This window comes from Dipteris shenzhenensis, chromosome 13 (assembly GCF_047967505.1).
Source record: "Dipteris shenzhenensis isolate YYH24624 ecotype China chromosome 13, Dip_SZ_1.0, whole genome shotgun sequence".
Classification (NCBI taxonomy): Eukaryota; Viridiplantae; Streptophyta; class Polypodiopsida; order Gleicheniales; family Dipteridaceae; genus Dipteris; species Dipteris shenzhenensis.
In genome coordinates this window covers 36,034,461-36,048,459 of record NC_141608.1, presented here as the reverse complement: position 1 = coordinate 36,048,459, position 13,999 = coordinate 36,034,461, and positions in this window count along the sequence as shown.

Here is a 13,999-nt window from a genome sequence, read left to right as displayed (position 1 = left end):
AACTCTAAAAGTGGTGTGAAAACCAGCATCATCTAGTTGACCCACTGAAATAAGACTCTTGGTCAGCTTAGGCACATGTCTCACATGTTTTAAAACAAATGCAGACCCATTTGCAAAAGAAAACTTTATGTCACCTGCTCCCACTATGTCACATGCATAGTCATTTCCAAGATGCATACAACCTGTCTTTCCACTGTCATAAGTGGAGAACCACCATTCCCTATGGGGAGTAACATGGAATGAAGCACCAGAATCCAAAATCCAATCTTGGGAATATGCATCATCTGAAGTGGTAAGCAACTCTGCAGATAAACTAGACATGAAGAGAACGTCATTGTCACTATCATGTGTGACTGCATTGATCTCCTCGATCTTCACTTTTCCTTTGTCCTCCCTTGGACTCTCTTCCTTTTGATTTGCACCCCAATTTGCATTCTTTTTCTTATCCTTTTTCTCTCTTTTTAGCTTGTAGCAATCCTTTTTCATATGGCCCTTCTTGCCATAGTGGTAACACTCAATGTTCCGTGTCCTGGATTTGCTACGAGACTTCCCTCTTTCTTGGGACTTCCCCCTGAACTGTGATTTGCCCCTTTGCACATTTAAGGATGCATCATGCTTGTTGCTATCCATAGACTTCCGTCTAATCTCCTTGGCCAACAAGCTATCCACAACATCATCAAATTTCAGTACTCCACCAGGTGCAGAGTTACTGACAGCTGTACGGAAGGTATCCCATGAGGATGGCAATGAACATAAGAGAAATATTGCTTAGTCTCCGCATCAAAATTCATCTTCTGAGCCTGAAGCTGGCTGAAAATAATATTGAATTCATTCAAGTGAGAAGCAATGGAGACCCCTTCCTTCATCTGCAACTCAAACAACCTCTTCATGAGGTAAACTTTATTAGAGGCAGTTTCCTTTTCATAAGTGGCACATAGTTTCTTCCACAAATCTTCCGTAGTCTGCTCATTTACTACTGTGAAATAAACTGACTCTGCAAGATGAAGTCTAATAGTCGACTTTGCTAATGCATCCAACTCATTCCAATCATCCTCAGACATATTTGCAGGCTTAGCTTCAATCCCTGCCAAGGGTTTAATCTGCTTCTTTTGAATAAGCACATCCCTTATTTGTTCTTTCCACAAAGAAAAGTTTGTCCCATCAAACTTTTTAATGCTGAAAAACTCCTTTTCAGACATGGAAGAGGATGCCATGATGCAAATGAAACAAAATCCCAAATGCTAGTGCCTGCAAGAGAGAATCACACCAAATACCAGGTGCACCCAAATGTGTATGCCACAATAGAGTGAAATATCACCAAAACTCAAAGCTCAAAGCATCAAAAGATGCATCTGGCTCATGTGCATATACTATGCATCCATATGAGCAAATCTGGCCCAAAAGAAAATGCTAATAAGTGCCAAATGACTCAAGCATAAAATAGCATCCATGTGCAAAGCGTCCATAAAAAATAGCATCCCACAAGGCAATTTGGGCCTATCAGCACATCCAATAAGGACCGTAATGCATCCAAATGGCCTATAAATCATCCACTGCAACCCAATGCACACCGCGAATGACCGCACACTGCTCAAACTGCAACGAGAGTGATCTGCATAAGGTATGCTCAAGAAATCATAGTCTCACGGTAATGACCGCTACTGAAAATAGAACCTGAGATGCCTCAAAACATGGGCGCCATTGCATAATCGGACTCAGCAAGAAAATCTACAAATATCTCTCTCCTGCCAGAACTTCAAAATCCCAACCGATGAGTGAGAAATGGGAGTCGACCCTTATCCGTTGCCATGTGGCATAAATCTAAGGTTTCAAAACCTTAGAATGAAAAATGCATAACAGAGAGACGAAATCGAATATACAGAGATCTATAACTCTGAAAATCCTCCACCAAATCATGCAAGAACTGACAGGTAGGGGTCTTTGGGCATCCGAAACGCAATGGGACAGACGGTTTTGGAAACCGTGGTCTCAATCACTGGGTCCAACACACGGACTGAAAAACGTTTTTGGAAACAGAGCTGTTTGTAAACTCCATCGGAGTGCGAATGATGAGCAACATAGAAGTTTTAGGACCTCCTGAGTCCATCGGAACTGACAGATCTGCAAATGGTTGCTCCAAACTTGAGTTCCAACACCCGGGCAAAAAACGCAGAAACTGACATAGTAAGTCAGAAATCCAATGAAACGATCCTAGATTCAAGAATGAAGGTGTTTCCAAGCTCCTGAAGTGAAGTGGACACCAAAAGCAAGCAATAGTTGCCTCTACAAGTCAATACGGAGTCTCTGTCATCGAACGGAATAGGGAAAAGCTCAAAAAACAACTTTTTCTTTGAAAACTCTTAACAGGCTCTCAAAACCACTTCGCAAAGCCAAAGTGTCCAAAGGTTCCTCTAAAGTCTCTGCACACTCAAATGCAAGTAAAGTCACCCACAAAGCTTCCCACAGAGCTTCTCCTTCTTCCCACAGAGCTGCTGAGTTTCAAGCATTCACGCACGCTCAGCTAGATCACCTGGGCTCTGATACCAATTGAGAGTGCTCTCAATGGAAGCAAGAACGGAAGAGGGAGAGGGAGAAACAAAGAGCCACACAAGTTTTAGTGGGTGCAGAACCACCCTAATCTTCTTTTTCATTCATTTATATATGTGTTTAGGTCTTGTACATAACCGGGGTAAAGGCACAATGACCTTTGACCCCCACAGGTTGTTGTAACCTACTGTTTGCATTTGTGGGCTATAGCTTCTTCTCTTCCCCACCATTAGATTTTGAAAATCTTTACCCATTTGGCAATGATCTTAGCTACCTTCTGACTATCGAAGCTAGCACATTCGTTTTTTTGGTTGGATTCCTCTTGGATGTCTGCCTTCTTTTCAGGGGTTCCTGATGGAGTTGTAAATGGAGTCACTTGTCCTAGGGCAGCATACAATATCAACGGGAGCTTTTGGGTGAGACCATAATCATCAGTGGGTATCCCATCGTGCCATGTGCTAAATTATAGGCATGAAGAGCATGGGTTCCTGATTTTTTGGTTATGATTTGTGCATGCCATTTGCATTTCATTATAATAATATTCCACCCAGTTTGTCAAGTGCTGTTGGGGTTGGTAGAGGCAGACCAACATGTTTGATGTGATAACATTGTGGTGGTCTGAGATATCCACCTTTGTGAGAAAATGCAGAGCCTAAGTTGCCTTAACATACACGGAATCTTGGATGTCTTCAAATGGAATAACGCGTTGTGTTTTTTTGAAGAAAAATCCACCATCCCCTTCAGTTTTTATCCATGTTTTTGAAGTTTTTGAAGGGCTCAGTGTGGATTGTGAGGTTAAAAGATCCTCACATTGCATCGACCAAGAAATGATAATAATGAAGCTAGCCTGTTGTGGAGGACATATTTGTGTTAATATTATAGTTGGATATGAATTGCAACACGAATTTCAGATCCAGGTAGCAAGGGAGCTTTTCTACAACCGTGTGTAGACCCAAAGCTTGTAGGTGTGGCTATAGTTTGGGATCTTGTAGGGCATGGTAGCATGTTGTGCTATGGTAATATACCTTGAAGTCAAAATTTTCTCTGTACTGGAATTTGGAGTGACCACAACACTAGCCATGCACTTGATACACTATGTGCCCAAGGGGGGAAACATGCTCAGCATTATGGAGTGTTCCATATAGATTGCAGGGACATCCAAAAGCTCAATTTTGTGCTTCTTGATTAACGTGGAAGTAGATTGTTGGGCAGAGTGGTCTATGTTGTGCTAAGAGTTGAGTTCTTCAATCACCTTGCTAGGCAGGGAAATACAGGCAGTTCTAGAAGATGAGGCAGTGGCAGAGACATCATGGAGAGAGGCAAGAGGATTTGTAGGGACATCTGTTTAAAGTTAAAATCTAGCTCGTGGTCCATGCAAAATATTTTCAAGATGTCGGTGGAAGCTAAGGAGGACATTTGAGAAGTGGAGAGGATAAGTTATCTCAGTTGAGGAGGCTTGAAAATTGAGCTTAAAAACTGTAGGAATTTCTAGTAAAATTTTGGCAAAGTTCAGTTGTGCAAGTGCTAAGCCCATAGGGGGGTACCCACCAGCTCCTGATTTTATAGGTTTTTGCTAACTTAGTGCACTCAGTTACGGATAACTCAGCGGCCCTGAGTTATAATTTGGTGGGGTCGTTGCCTTATGAATAACCCTGCAGTCAGCAAATTGTATGGATGTTCATGGGCATTGAGTTACAGATAATGCCATGGCACTGAGTTATGAATAATCCCACAGATGGCTGACTTGTGGTTAACTCAGTAGTGGGCAGTGGGCACTAAGTTACAAAACACTGTGTTGAGTTACTAACTCAGTGGGTTGCTAAGTTAGTGTCGATAGTGTCGATTCAGTGTCCTCCTTTGAAGTTCATTTTGAACATATCAAAATTTCCCATCATTTTTGGACTTCTCTTGAACATACTTCTATGCCTTCTCATGCATGACCAACCCTTGATTGACCTTTAAATATTAGCAATTCTATCTTGATGTGACTTAGCAAATATCTTTTGTGTGGTAGGGATTGACTTATGGGACCCAAATGACTTGACCTACGCATTGTTGACTCTGACTTGGATCAAGAATGGTCTTATAGAAAAGCAAGACCTATCAATGAAAGAATGTGGTGAAAGGGAACACATAATTTGTTCAAACCCTCTCTAAAAGACTATTGAACATTGCATCCACATTCTCAGCCTCAGCCACATCCACATCCTCATATCTATGGCCAACCACATTCTCAATCTCATCTCATCGTCATCCTCATCCTCACCCACATCCACATCCTCATATGTGTGGCCAACCACTAAGAATCCAAGATTCACAACCTCAAATATACCCCTTACTGTGACAAGGGAGAGAAAGGAAAGACACTGTGCCTTTTGTTTTCAGAACCACAATTATCAAATTGCAAGAACAATACTCTTGATAGGACATTGAAATTACTATTTCATAGTTAGCCAAATAAATATACATTTTAGGGGAATTATCAATTTGTAACAAAGAGGATCCTTGAACATTCATGAGTATATTAACATCTTGGATTAGAGAACAACCCTCTATATATGTTGTTGATACATCATACTTTTAGTTGGAGAAAATCCTTCCGCATTCATGGTTGAAACAGTGTTTCCTTCATCTTTGTCTTTATTCCTTTATGAACGTCATATGCATCCCTTGATGGAAAGATGATGTGTTATTTAATATTCTCATGTAAAATATTTAGTTGCCGTAAGGATCTTGCAATTGACCCCAATATGAAGTTTGGGTAAGAAGGGCAATATCCCATTGCAAAATGACCATATCCACTCCTTTTATGTCCATGGACTATCAAACAAAATAGATTACATAGCATGAATCTTGAGCTTTTAGGATGGAGCTCTAGCTGAGGTATGCATATGTTCAATTGACTCATTTTATCATGGATAATGCGCACATAATTTCTAGCTTCACAAAAAGATTTGTCTTTTGACAATAGTATAGATTATGACATCTCATCTGTGTGAACATGTATTTTCTCTTTTCTATGAATAAAGCTCCACAATTTTGCACCACCTTGGTTGATGCCAACATGATTCCACTTCATTGGTGCAAATTTCACATTTTGAAAATGAGCTGGATTTGCAAAGTGATGCTTGCTTAAGAACTCTTCTCCAAATTCTACTAATTGGAGAGAAATTATTTTGTATTCTAATCTTGGGAGTGTGATGTTGACTTCACACAAAACATCTTGATACTTGTAACTCCTACCAAAACATGCTAAGTGTTTGTCTTTTTCAAATGTTGTTGTACTTCGATGGGGCATAAGCTTAGCATTGTTGTCCACATAGTCTTAGATGATTCTTTAGCCATATCCACATGTTCCCATGATGTTCGTATTATCCCCTTTGTTTCCATGTCTCAATTTCCTAACCCTTTCTTGTACGTAGCTTTGTACCTATGAAATGAAGTTAGCCTTTGATATTGTATCTATTGTGTACTGTGCTTTTCCACATATATTCCTTGACAAAAGAGCTTTATTATACCCGTTTCTTTTCCTTCTTTCTTTTGCAAGACTTGAACGATGTCAACATGAGGCTTTGATGAGATGAGAAGGACTAAATATCCCTTGACTTTCCTTAAATTTATAGTCCACTAATTTCATCTCTTTTCTTCCTTGTATAACTTGAACTAGACAAACCAAGTTGTGCATACATATAGTAAAAGCGAGCTTTCATAGCATGCAATTGCATTGATGACACTAACACCTCTTTGTTCCTAGTGAATGGGAAGACTTGCTTATGGTATCATGAGTCATACCTTGTGAGTACATTAAAGTGCTTTTATAGCATGTTGAAGAGAACATAGAATCCGATTTCATTGAATGTTGTAAAGCACATGCATAGGGCTTTAAAGTACATGATAATGCATTATTCCCTATTATGAAAAGCATACAAATGTGATTAATATCTTGTCAAACAAAAGAAATTGACTCCTCATTGTAAAGCGCACAAATTGTGATAGTAAATGAGGCACATTGTAACTTGCCATGAAGGTCATTGCCAGAATTCAAGTTCGGGCTTAAAGGCACATCCTATGCTACATACTGCTTTACAATGCAAACTCTAAACTTGCAAGCCATTGTACTAATGTATAGTACTATCTATCACACCATCGTAGGGCATAACTCTCCATCAGCAATAGTATTCCTCAGAGCTTGTAGATTTGTTTGAGAGTACAATGGATTTACTTCAAACAATAGCTCATTACAAGCTCCTACAACTGATTGTTTCTAGCTGTTAGAGGGTTTCTTGACTCTTACAGATATTTGATTATTTGGAAGAGAGGCCCTTAACCACAGATGTCCAAAGAGCACCCCTCTAAATAATTCTTTGATTCAATGTTTTGATTCCTTTTGGTGCTAAATCAATCATGTGAAGAAGCTCACGTAGTTCATCCTTCATTATCCTAGCATACACAAAACCAATCCTTTTGATACATACAAGAGATTCGGTGCTTTTTAGTTGTTAATGAATAGACTTGCAATGGAAGCTATTGTTTTCTTTTCTTGATCCTCCCATGACACAACACTTTTGAGTCTCCTATCTCCTAGCAATCTTGGCCTTCAAAGCACCATGCTTCTTTGCAAATTCCATAGCATGCTCTGCAAACTACCCCTAATCGATTTTGATCAAAGAAGATTCATGCTTCCTTGTAAAATTTGGCCAAGCTTGTTGTTATTGGAGCCTCATGATAGACTTTTCTACGCAATAACATAAACTCTTCTAAAACTTGTAGCTTCACATCAATGCACTTGATCTTTTACAAGGTGTTGGTCATTGACACCTGAATACATGGTGCCAATCTCCTTCAAACATGTCTTTGGAAGCAACTCAAAGACTTTGAGGGTCCAATCTCTCCATGCATAATGCGTTCATAGAATTAAAATCCGTTGTAGTTTAACTTAAGGTACATATGCTAAAAAGTATAGAAAGCATGTCATCCAGCCATCCTAAAATCTATTAACATGTTGTGCATATATGTACTAATTTTTTTTGTGTCTAAATAAGGTTTTTAGCAATACTAACATGTCACTAGATTGTTTAATATGCGTATAATTTTTATTTGAATAAGCATTTCTCTTTCCTTGCCCTATCCTTGCAACTTGAATTTGTCTCAAGCTTGGCAACTAGCAATGTTCAAGCTTTAAGCTTAATTGTGTGACTAAAGTAAGCTAGAATCCCAATCACATTATTTTCTAGTCACTTCTAACATATGCAACGTTTTTACTATATTCTTTCAATGCCCCAATGGTACCCAATATGGCTACAAAGTGTTTGCATAGGAAATGTATGCCTACAAATTTTAAAGGATCATAATTGTGTGACTAAGTTAGAATTACAATTCAAAGACTATTAAGTCATTTGGATTTATATGGTACGTCTTATATTTTCTAGTTCTTGTTAACATATGCTCCTTTTGTCCAGTATTCTTTCAATGCCCCAACATTACTTAATATGACTTTGTGAAAAGGGTTTACATAGAATATGTACACTTTGCCTCTATTCTAGAGAGAATAGTAACATCTACTAGAACCAAGAGATTAAATCCTTCACATTAGTGCTTTGGGTGTCAAAACTAGTTCTTTCTTGGTGGAATATCACATCCATCTGTTATAGTAAGTCCTACAAGGTTTAGCCACAACTAGTAGGATCTGTCATAGAGAGGAGAGATTAAACAGTAGAAATTGGAAACAAACTTGACATTCGTAGATACAAAGATTGGTATCAAGGCTAAAGATGGGCAACAAAAATTGCTTGATGTACAGATTCATGCTACCAGCAAGATGTTATTAGCTGAAGATCACGATCATCCTTTTGGCCAAGCTGCACCTCAACTTGTGTGGATGGACGTGGATGATATCACAGCAATTAAGAGTCCTATGAGCAACAAACCTTCATAGTGGGTATCATGTGAGAGTCGGAGTTTCCCCTCCTCAACCAATGTTGTTGCTCCATCCAACCCTTTGTGAAATGAAGGGTGTGTGAGCTCTTGCTATACTTTTACAGAAATCCCAATGGCCATGCTAGCATGCTTAACTCACCTTGTTATGTTCTCTTCTTTGTTGTCCCCCTAGTTTGAGCTAATGACTGTGAATATTTGGGCATGTCTTTGGTCAATTGAGCAACCACAGCATAAAATGCTCACTAGTGCAACATCGTTCGCATTGGCTAATTCACTTGAGACAAATATGGTAGACGCCTTGAGAGCAGATGTCTACAATACTTTGGCTTTTTTAGTTCCCCTTGGGATTTCAAAGGATTTTCAGGCAGTGCCGATCCTGGCCTCGACCTCATCTTCTAAAAGACTCTCATCATACAAGATCTTGTGACCTAGATAAAATTTTGAATAGGATTCATCCCTTCAACCTATACTACAGTCAGTTTGAACATCACGATGGGGACAAGTTGGCATAAGTGTCCTTGTAGTATGTGCTTCTTTGGTGGTCGGTGCATCAATTTAAGGCTAACCCTATGAAAGAGTGGTCTATTTGTGTAGATAGTAGATCTTCCGAAGGCTAGGAGGATCAAACATTCAAGTGGAGCCAACTATGACAGTTTGCTAAAAAGTCGATGAGCAAGCTTACTACTAAATTTTGTGTTTGGAGTTCATGGCCAAAGATGATATGGAAAAATTGCACAAATTTCTATCATATCTTAAACCTAACATTTGATGTGCGGTGGAACTTCTAATCTTGAGTACCCTACGTGATGCCATTAAGTTAGTAGATGGAGACAAAAAAAATGTGGGACTAAGGAGAAAGATAATACTTATGAAGCATTTGGGCTAATCCTAATTTTGAATTGGTCTTCTAGGGGATTGAGAAGAATTGGGGAGGCTTTTTCCATGTAAATCTCTAAGACCACCACTTGTGATTGTACAATTTGTCAAACACAAATGCCATTGTCATTCTACCCTAAGCAAGAGGGTGAAACTTTAACATTTGATTATAAAGGAAGACAGAGCACATAAAATAAATGATGTTGGTTCTCAATACACCATAAAGTAAGAGGATCGACATAACTTTCTAGCAACCACATTGCAAGTGTGGACATGAATTTAGGTAGACCTTGGAGGTATGACTTTGGACAAGTTATGGATCTGTGACAGCATACATGTACTTTGAACAATTAATGGAGACTATTATCTTGAAATGAGGAAAAAGCATACTTCCTATTCAGTTCATATCCATATTAGAGAAAAACGAGAGATGTGTAAAGAAGTGATTGTAACATGAAGTCGCATCATCACACAAAGGAGTGTCAACATCTAGAGTTTTGAAGCATTTTAATAGTAGATTCAATATGGATAGTTGACATGAATTGCATGTGTCTAGACTAGAGGATCATACCATTACGCTCATTCCGAATCCTCACTATTAGAGGTGGTGTAATTCACCCCTCGCATTCATGGAAAATGTATGTTTGAAGGCCTTGTATGCACTTGTGACATGTGGACTTGAGGGATAATAATCCCATATGCAAAGATGTAAATTGGTGGTCCTTGTATATATTGAGTGATTAAAGACCCTCCTCACATCTGTGTTGGCTTTTTGGGTTGTAAGGAGGTAGCATGGCTATGGGGCGAGGGTGTGGGACCCTTGACACCCAGTGCTTCCTTGGCATGCCATTTGGTGCTCAAGCATGGTATCTGAGCTCGCTGTTCCTATAGACTGTGGACTTGCAATGATTTTTATTGCAGGATTGTTGATGACTCGTTAGCAGCCTAGTAGGAGCTGTGTGGCTATTGGATTGTGTGGCAATGGCTCCAGATAGCTTGACATGCAACTATGTGCATCCTTCATGACATCCTTGAAATGACTTTGATGGCTTGAGATGGCATGGCCATGGGCAATTCTCAGGCTTGGTGGTAGTTGTTGATGGACTTGCACATGTGTGTGTGTGTGTGTGTGTGCATGTGCACGCGCACGCGCGACAGTGCACGTGTGTGTGTGTGTGTTAAGATTAAAAAGTCCCATCAATAATTGAGCCATACAATTAATTCCATCAATTGGATAAAAAGTTTAAAAAGAGAAACATATAAGGAAAAAATGTTTGAGACATCTAAGTTGAAAAATGCAACTAGAGTTTGCAAAAATTTTGATCAAAATTAAGAATTTTTAATAATATTAAGTTTGAAAAACATAATATTGAAAAAAGATGTCGAATCCTCCAGGCAGTCCAAGTTTTGAGGTCGAGGTCCACTTACCAATCACCATCTAAACAAACTAGGTGTTAGAACATCATAGTTACGTTTGGGTAGACACGTAATGCCTTTTTCCCCGGCTTGTTATCACTTTACCTAGGAATATAGACAACCATATGGATTCTTAGATAATTAAAAAAATAATTTAGCCACACCAGTGAAGTTTAAGTCACACATGGAGTAAGGAGCAAATGAGTGCATGGGTTAAGAAGGGATTAGAGGAGGTATGGGACGATTAGTGGGCTTGGGATGTGAGGTGGTTAAAAAGATAATGTAAAGGAAAGATTTCACGGGGGTACATAAAAGAATAATTCATAGTTAGGGAAGTATTCATGTGTGTGTGCGCGTGCACGTGTGGGTGTGTGTGTGTGTGCGTCAACATATGCATCTACATCTACGTCCACGTCCGCATATGCATCTGCGTGCGCATGCATGCGTGCACGCACGACAAGAAACTATGATACCTCATTAATGGATGGTCCAAGGGATACATGGTCAATTTAAAGAGGGTGACTCTTGGTGGGGCAGCTTGGCTATGTAAGTGCGCTTTGGAGATTTTTCCATGGGAGGTTGTTGTGGAGTGGTAGCCTTCACCCCTCGCATGCATGGAAGTGTAGATTTAAAGGCCCTTCTATGTGACACAGGGACTTGAGGGATAAAAATCCCATATGCAAAGGTGTAAATTGGTGGTCCTTGTATATATTGTCCGATTGAAACTCGTCCTCACATCCTAACCATCTCTTGTGGGTTGTGTGCATGGCTAGGGGTAGTATGGGACCCTCCACACTCAGTGCTTCCTTGGTATGCCATTAACACTCACTGCCTTATGGATCACCCTATAGGATGAACGAGATGGAATTAAAAGAGGTGGAGAATCAAGTTGTGAGGTTTCTTGAGAAAGGGGAGGGGTAGTATAGGACCCTCCATACTCAGTGCTTCCTTGGTATGCCATTAACACTCACTACCTTGTGGATCACCGTATAGGATGAACGGGATGGAATTAAAAGAGGTAGAGAAGCAAGTTGCAAGGTTTCTTGAGAAAGGATTGATTTGGCCAAATAGTTCGCCCTTTGGAGCCTACCTTCTGATAGTGAAAAGAAAGGTGGGACTTTTAAGATGTGTGTTTTCTTATAGGAACCTCACCAAGTTGATAGTGAAAAATAGATATTTGATACCTTGGGTATATGATTTGCTTGATTTGTTGAAGGGATCCAATATTTTCAATAAAATGGACTTGAAGTTGAATTCTCAAGTCCATATGAAGGAGGATGACCGGAATGTTTGATGATTTTTTGGTCATCTTTCCCAAGTGATGGAGTTCTTGAAGGAGAATCTATCTTTTGTTGAACATTAAAGAGAACGAATTCTTCAAGATAGAGATTGAGTATTTATGTCATGTGATTAACACAAAATCAATTAAGATTTGACCCAAAGATGGTAAGAGTGATTAAGGAATGGCCTATCCTTAAGGATGTACATGAATTAAGGTCCTAGCTTACGTTATGCAATTATTATTGAAGACACATTTATAATTTCTCTAAGATTGCATCACCAAATATGTACATCATTAGAGGGATAGTCATTCACTTGCTTTTTGACATTTGAATGTTGGCTTGATGACTGCTCCTATATTGACTTTACCTAGTTTTGGCCTTGTTTTGTAGCTTTAACGGATGCTAGTGAATTGGAATATGCATAGGGGAGTCATGCAATGGAGAGGACTGATTGAAGAAAACTAAAAAATTACCAAAACGTTGCAATGAATTAAAACCCTAATTATGGTTTTGATGCATGAAGACATGGGTTCTCCTTTTTTGTTTTGTTTTGAGTTGATGGTCCATGGGATGCACACAAATCCATGGTGAATTTTGGTGCAAAAAAATGTCTTGAGACTTTTTTTTTGCAATAAAATTCACCGTGCATTCTTAGGACTTTGTTGATTTTTTAAAAATTGAAAAACTACTAAAATGTTTGACTACATCAAAGGGTCTGATGCTGTCTTGATGAATATGTTTGATGCAAAAGGTCAACATGGATTGACATATCTAATGATTTTTGTGGTACATGTAGGCCAATTTTATTTGACATGTCCAATGATTTTTGTGCTAACATGTAGGTCAATTGAATTTGACAAAAACCTTGACATTTGGTGATTTTAGGATGTTCTTTGGATTTTGTTCACATCAAACTAGGGCAATTATGTCCTCAAGTGGACATTACAATTGAAATATTTTTGCATGTCCTAGGATTCCATCAATCGGTATCTCCTAATGGAAAATTTGAGATCATGCAATCTAGGGCTTGAAGCCACGTATTGAAGATGAGATAATAAAATCAAATATAGATAGGTTGTGTTGGTGAAGTGAAGCCTTGTCCCCAAACACATGGGTTGGACTATTGCATGACCTTGCTAGTGTTGAAGACGCAATTCTTATTGATAGGGAGATAAAACACTCCCAGATGCTTAAGCTAATGAAGGAAGCTAGAGGACCAAGTTGTAAGAACCATAGGCTAGAGTAGTATTCTTACAAGGTGCACATTTGGACTCAACAAATATAATATATATTTGCTTATGCAATCATTTTTTTGTCCTTCATTATGAAATCCGTTATAAGGTGGATGCCTTCATTATGCATTCTTTTTTATCACTTTCTTGTGTTGATTAATGCCTTTATAACATGTTTTAAATAACAAAAATAAATCCTTATGGAACTCAGTAAAACAACTTTGAAAACAAGGAGAGAATTGCAAGGAAGCAAGCTTATATTTATATTTCATGAACAAGATACAAAATTTCCATTGTGTCCCTGGGAGGATGTTTATAATAAGATATATGTGCACCCTAAAAGTGTAAAGCTATATACCTAATATCTTTTTTTTTGGAAGGATCATCCATGCCCTTCTAAATAGATATTAAATATCTATGTTTCCTCTTTTGGGGTGCTAGCACCATATCTATGGTCACTCACTTTTGGGTTATGACCGCAAGCTGAGTGTCATCCACAAGATAGGCTATATTTGTAGTGCTAGCAAGGCTTCAATTGTTATCCTACAGTGGACTTCCACACCTAAGATTAAACTCTTACGTACCCTTCAGACGCTAGCCTTCTTGATAATGATCTTCCTGAAAGACACTATGCATGGCTTGGGCATCATTCTTCGAGCTGGAGAGGACCAGGAACGTGGCGATACTCACAGATGCAGAGAGCAGCTG